This window comes from Pyxicephalus adspersus, chromosome 2 (assembly GCF_032062135.1).
Source record: "Pyxicephalus adspersus chromosome 2, UCB_Pads_2.0, whole genome shotgun sequence".
NCBI lineage: Eukaryota > Metazoa > Chordata > Amphibia > Anura > Pyxicephalidae > Pyxicephalus > Pyxicephalus adspersus.
In genome coordinates, this window is record NC_092859.1 from 85767018 (window position 1) to 85773143 (window position 6126).

The 6126-nt window shown below is 35.1% G+C and overlaps 1 long non-coding RNA gene across 1 annotated transcript in view; it reads right to left on the reverse strand.

Moving 5' to 3' along the window:
• Positions 1-5147, reverse strand: part of LOC140323906 (uncharacterized) — a 29623-nt gene extending 24476 nt beyond the window's left edge. Inside the window, exon 1 of the long non-coding RNA XR_011919460.1 lies at positions 4918-5147. This is a non-coding gene — a long non-coding RNA (uncharacterized lncRNA). The remainder of the gene's footprint in view (positions 1-4917) is intronic.
• Positions 5148-6126: the final 979 nt, after the last annotated feature.

Here is a 6126-nt window from a genome sequence, read left to right on the forward strand (position 1 = left end):
TTAATGTTACTATTCATCTGATTTCAGTGCCCTGCAAATAACATTACTGCCAACACAGTTATATCTCTAAGTAGGAAATAGATTTCATTGCCATAGTAGTCCTATTCTTCATCTGTGTTTTATTGTTAAACCAATTGTAGTTCTAGACAGATGATGAGTTGGAGCTGATAAAAATGTTTGTTTCCTCCACACACACATAATAAAAGATACATTTTACTGGTGTTGGTTGTAGTATAGCTGCTGTGTTTTTCCTGACGGTAGGTACAAAAATACAAACATCTCAGCTGCATGATGTCTAAATTTGTCAAAATTTTACATTTTCAATGATGTATTCATAATCTCAACATTTTCTACCAGTTTTTGCATGCACAGAAGCTTTGCCTGTTCTTAGAAGTAAAACACCCATTGGCCCTGCATATGACTGAGCTGTATGTTTTTGGGGGTACATTTCCTATATCTGCAGCGCAGTGCCTATAATGGACCCCATTTCAAACACCCAATGTTAGACATACCACCACTATTAAAAATATTTTATTATCATGTTATATTTATTATCACGAATTGTGATTGTTTTAAAATTCAAACATCTCTTCTATTAAGAAAACCCATAGGGGTCTGTTTATAAATTAATAAATATGACATTTACCAAAATGTTCCCTGGTGGAGAACTGTCCAGGTCCAATAGTAGTAAATAATTCTCCACTAGAGAATGTTGCAGTGAATTTTAAAATCAGATTCCCTGCTTTATAAATAGCCTCCCATAGTATACACCTGGAATTAGATTGTTTGTTTTTAGTCAATTAAAGTAAATTGGGGAGTGGAGAGGGCGTTGGTGTTGGCGATCATTGTTAAAATCCCTTGTATGTAATGACGAATGCAGAAGCCGAATTTAGATTTGTTTCTTATTACTGATACAATATTTTAATATGTACTAAACAGCCAGTCCAAAATCAACAGGCACAGGTAAACAACTTGTCAATGTATTCCTGAATAATAATAATGTTTTACCTGGAGTACTCCTTGGCTATGAATCCACCAGAAGGTGGTTGCTCATATGGCTAAAATTCATTCAATGTTTGTAAACTCTTTTTCATAAAAGAGAACATTATTTATGGGTCACAATATGACATTAATTTTAAGGAATCATATGACTGTGCATCAGCAAATCTACAAACAATTCTTTGTGAACTGAAAAGGGCTGAATATCTCTCAGAAATTACATTTGCTGCCATTGCATACATTTTTATGTATAGAAAAAAGTAATCTCCTGTTGTCACCTTGAGGTTTGAATGCAGTCAAACAAATATTATGCAGATAAATAAAAACACAATTTTGCATTCTCTGTTTTTATCATTCTATCAGAGAAGCCATAGCGTTTCCATGCACTTTACAAATAGTATATTACTGTATGAATGTCTTTTCCCTGGACAAGCTGCAGCTGCATTGTCTTTGGTTTCTGCTTGTCACAACCGATCATCTCCTGAATATATAAACTGAACAGCTGCCTCTCTGGTAAACATAGCTTAATGTTCTGGTGTTTCTATTAAATTAGTCATCCTCCACTTCTTTCACTGGGATCCCTATTGAAAATTGTCCTCACTTGAGCAGCTACTGACCAAAGGAATCTCTTACAAAGGAGCCTTAAGTAGTTTGCTTTGATTATATAACAATAAATCTTGGTGGAATCATCAATGGTAGAAACATGAATAATATTGTTTGACTATTGAATGATTTTTGTTGCTAGTGCTACTATTAATAAGGACAATACTAGAGACACTTTTTATGTGCTTGTTAGAGGTAAGTATTCAACTAATCACATCTAATAAATAAAATGTAAGGAAAATGTAGCTTTTACAAAGGTAATCATTTAATTCCAATTTAGTGTTTTCTTTTTTTAACATCCACTCAGGCAAACATATGCCAATTTCTAACTGACCCTAAAGGGTTTACATGCAGGATGTCTACATTATTGAACAATAAACTAGCAGTATGTACCCAGTTAGCTCCCTGTCTAACTAAACCCCTGCTTTATTTTTTAAAGTTATATTTTACCTTTGACTAAATGTTTTACTGGCAAGGATGTCATAATAATCGCTGGCTACATCATCAAACTATAGCTTCCTGTTGGACGATCCAATTAGCCTCAGCATTCAGGGAAGTAAACCGAACATTCTTGATGGGCCCTAACATACACCTTCAACACATGCCACTGCCTAACTCCTCAAATTTCCAACAGAGGAATGGGAAGGACTATGAGAAGATGGCTTTACCTGTATACTCCATCAGTTTGGAAATAAGGTGGTATGGAATTATCTGTAACTTCTATTGCCTGTTATGTGGAAAACAGAGTATGCAGGACTATGCAATTACTGAACCACAGAGGACCTTCTACTATTGAGCAAATAAAAAAGAATGTATAGCCATTTTTTAAAAGTTTTTAATAGAGTAGTAAAGAGGTAAATCTTAATCAATTTAAAATGTACTGTTATGGAAATGTTTTTTTCATTTCCTGTCCCAGAGACCAGGCAGAAATGGTAAAAAGTCTCCAAAAGAAATTCCTCCTTTAGGCAATTGTTCTTGGAAAATAGGTCCTAGGTGGAAGATACCCCTTTATATCTTGTTCAATGAAACCCTAATGGAGGGTCTGAACTGAAATTCTCCCACTTTGGATTTTTAAATACCATGAACTATGATCCCGAAACTTACACCTTGACCAGTGACTATGTTATAGATGAGGGAAATGGAACGCCCATGGGGCTACAGAGAATTGACATAAGAAGAAAGAAATCTTTGCATGCTAATTATAGTGTCATCCCTGCTTATTTCACCATTTTGATTGTTGTCTATCTTGTTTTGCTTTTGGCTGTACTGGAGACATTCTTGCAGCGATTGCTCAGGCATCCTGAAGTCATGCCCATGCATGTACCCACAATTGTAGGAAATTCTATTGTGTAATGCAGTGTTTTCACAACACATCCTCATGCCCCAACTAGTGTATGTTTGCAGCTCACCTTACATGTGCACAAGTATAGTAATTATTGTTTACAACATGTAGGTAATCTAATTGCGTGGTTATCCATAAAGCAGGGATGGTTGGTGCACAGACTTTTGAAACACTGGTGTAATGTATGTGTGTTTGTTGGCAAAACAGACTATTTTGCCTGCTTCGCCAATATTTAACGTTGTTGTAGGGATTACCTCTATCTATTTGGATCCATTGGTACATGTGGGGTACTATCAATAGGTATAAACCGAGCCTTATACTATATAAAATGGACTGCAGTTGTACCTTTAAAGGCCTATTTACATTAGTGTGCTGGGTAATGCATGCGGAAACAAGTGTGGTAATCTGACACACAGCACATGCTTTGGTGTGCTGGGTTGCTTTTTACTGTTAAAGACACTCCAAATATACCTTTTCTATGTACTACAAGGCAAGTACGGTGATTTGGGCTGCCTCAACACAATGTAGAACAAGACCTTACATTTTTCACAATACAAGCACACAGATGTAGTGGGAATGGGCCCTAGCTGTGTGACTTTTTCAGCATCTCCTGTCAGATATATATATATATATATTATATAGATATATATATATATATTCAGTGCATTTTCTCCTTTACCCAGCTCATCACATTGAGTTAATGCTGTAAATTGTAAAAAAAAAAAAAAAAAACTGGCAGCTGTTGTTAAGAGTAGTAAAATAGTTTAAACTACATATTTAATTCAGTTGAAAATCAGATATTTTTCTCAGTATAATGAACGAATGATGTCTGGGCTCTTACTGCTTCTTCTTGAAAGTATTAAATTGCAGCGCATGTCTTTTCAGTTCTGCAAATCTGATGCAAAATGCTATTTGATGGCTGGTACTTTGAAGAAGAGATTTTGAAGAATGCAATTGCTGTTACTATACTACAGCTATTGTAATAGAGCAGTAGGAGCTAATACTAAAGTAGCTGCAGTCATAAAATAAAAAAAAAAATGCTATCAGCGGAGTCCTTTAAAGACCATTTCAGCATTAGGATTGCTAGAAGCTCTGTTCTTCAAGTCAGAAACAAATAGTAGGGTATAAACAGCTAATACGTATTTCATTCTATTTTTTTCTGTATCATGCATACTGTGGTCAATGGTAGAAGAAGACCTATGTTTTACAACCATGCTTTACAAATCATGTGCATGTTGTACTTCCTCAGCTTGTTCATACAGTGTAAAACCTTAAGGTTAATAAGCCACTGATATTATCCATTAACATAAAATACATAAAAGGTATGCAAACCCTAACAACAAACATCTCCTGTTTACTTTCTTTTCATTCCATATATATATATACCAACGATAGACCTGGAGAGCTTTAGGAAATCAGGCCCAATGTGTAAATTGGATAAAAAGTTTAGTGAAACTTGGGTGAAAAACAATTATAAACAACCCCCAAGAATTTTGCTAAAAGTATTGGTGTGTCCAAATTCAAAGTTTTTTGAAAGAGTGGTAATCCTCAAAACAATACATTTCTTTTGTTGGGTATAGATTCACTTTAAAGAAGGACTTTAGATTCAAACAAAGCAGAAACATATTTGATCATATGTATGAGCATAGAGTAAATAAGTGAAACAGGATAACAACAAGGTAAGCAGCAATTTTAGGAGAAGCCAGCATTGGCAGCCTCCTTGGTATGTAACAGATTTTCATAAAGTAACGTTCTGGTGAATAAAATTTGGAATCTGTGATTGGACTCATTCTGCAGTTTGTAACCTTATGCTTTTTTTTTTTTTTTTTTTTTTTTAGAGGGACCACAACCTAAATTAGAGGTGATTATACCTGTCATCCAGGACCTACCACCTGGAGTCCTAATCAATTATAATAAAAAAAACTAAATTTTATAGTTTGAAAAGAAACTATTACTAAAATATTACAACTCACCAGCTTCCAATGACCATGTGAGTTTGTTGGCCTACTATCCACCAATTATCGCTAGCTGTGTAGGACACTGCAAATGTCTGTTGTCTGAAGCTTCTGTATACCAAGACTGGATAAAAACATTAAAGAAAGCTGTAAATATTACATCAGCCTGTATAATGACCCAGAATAGTACAAAACACAGTAAGTGCTGGACTTTGCCCTTTTTGTTGTCTTACTTTGGTAATCGCTAACTTCTGTAGCATGCTGATATAATTCACCCCAGGGACATCTAGTTTACACAGCTTGCTCTAATTGTGGTTGTACAAGTGTTAATATGTCTGCATGTTTTCTGGGCAAAATCAGCTTTTATGTAAACTCAGATGTGCTTTTAATTTATCTAAATATGGTAGTAGATTTTAGTAAACCCATATGTTTCTCTCATGTTTCTCACAACCATTTTAGATTGCAAGTGAATATTGCACCCAATATTCATCTCAAGTGACACCATAACAACTTTTCTACCAGATTTATGTTCTAAAATAAGAAATACTGTACATCAGTTTTAATATTGGGCTGAAGAGTGTGAGTCCTTCAAGATGAAGTAAGGGGCCAAGCAAATGCAGAAGTAGAGACACCTATTCCTATTCTCACTCCTGGATGTAGGCTCACTAATACATTTGGTCCTAACTGTAGCAGTTTGCTAGATCGACCTGGTTAAATTTATTTCTGTTAAGATCTGTTTATCTGGTGGAATCAATAAAGAGAAGGCTTATGGTAACTGAATATGAAGCTGGAAGTGTTTTAACCTTATGTATGGGTTGATTAACAGCATCACTAATAGTCCAATCTACTGTCATTACTATTTATTGACATTATTTAGGTTAAACTCTGGCAACGTTATGGACATTAAAAATGATGATAATTGTTAACAAGCGATAATTGATCTTTAAAACAAGCCAATACTGTTCCATGTAGCTGCAGACACTGTGGAGCATTTCATCCTCAAAATGCACTGCAAAAGCTTCGAAGCTTTTCAAGCTGTTATTCTAATGTCTTAATTTGCCAATGGCTTCAATTCATTCCAAGCCGCTGCATTGTGTGCACTAAAAAAGTTTTTTTTTTTCTTTAGTAGTATGTTCGGACGAGCTTAACACATTAAGCTTCTGCCGCCCATAGAATTGCTTGGAGGTTTTTAGAGACTACACCAGCACATGCATTATGATTACCATG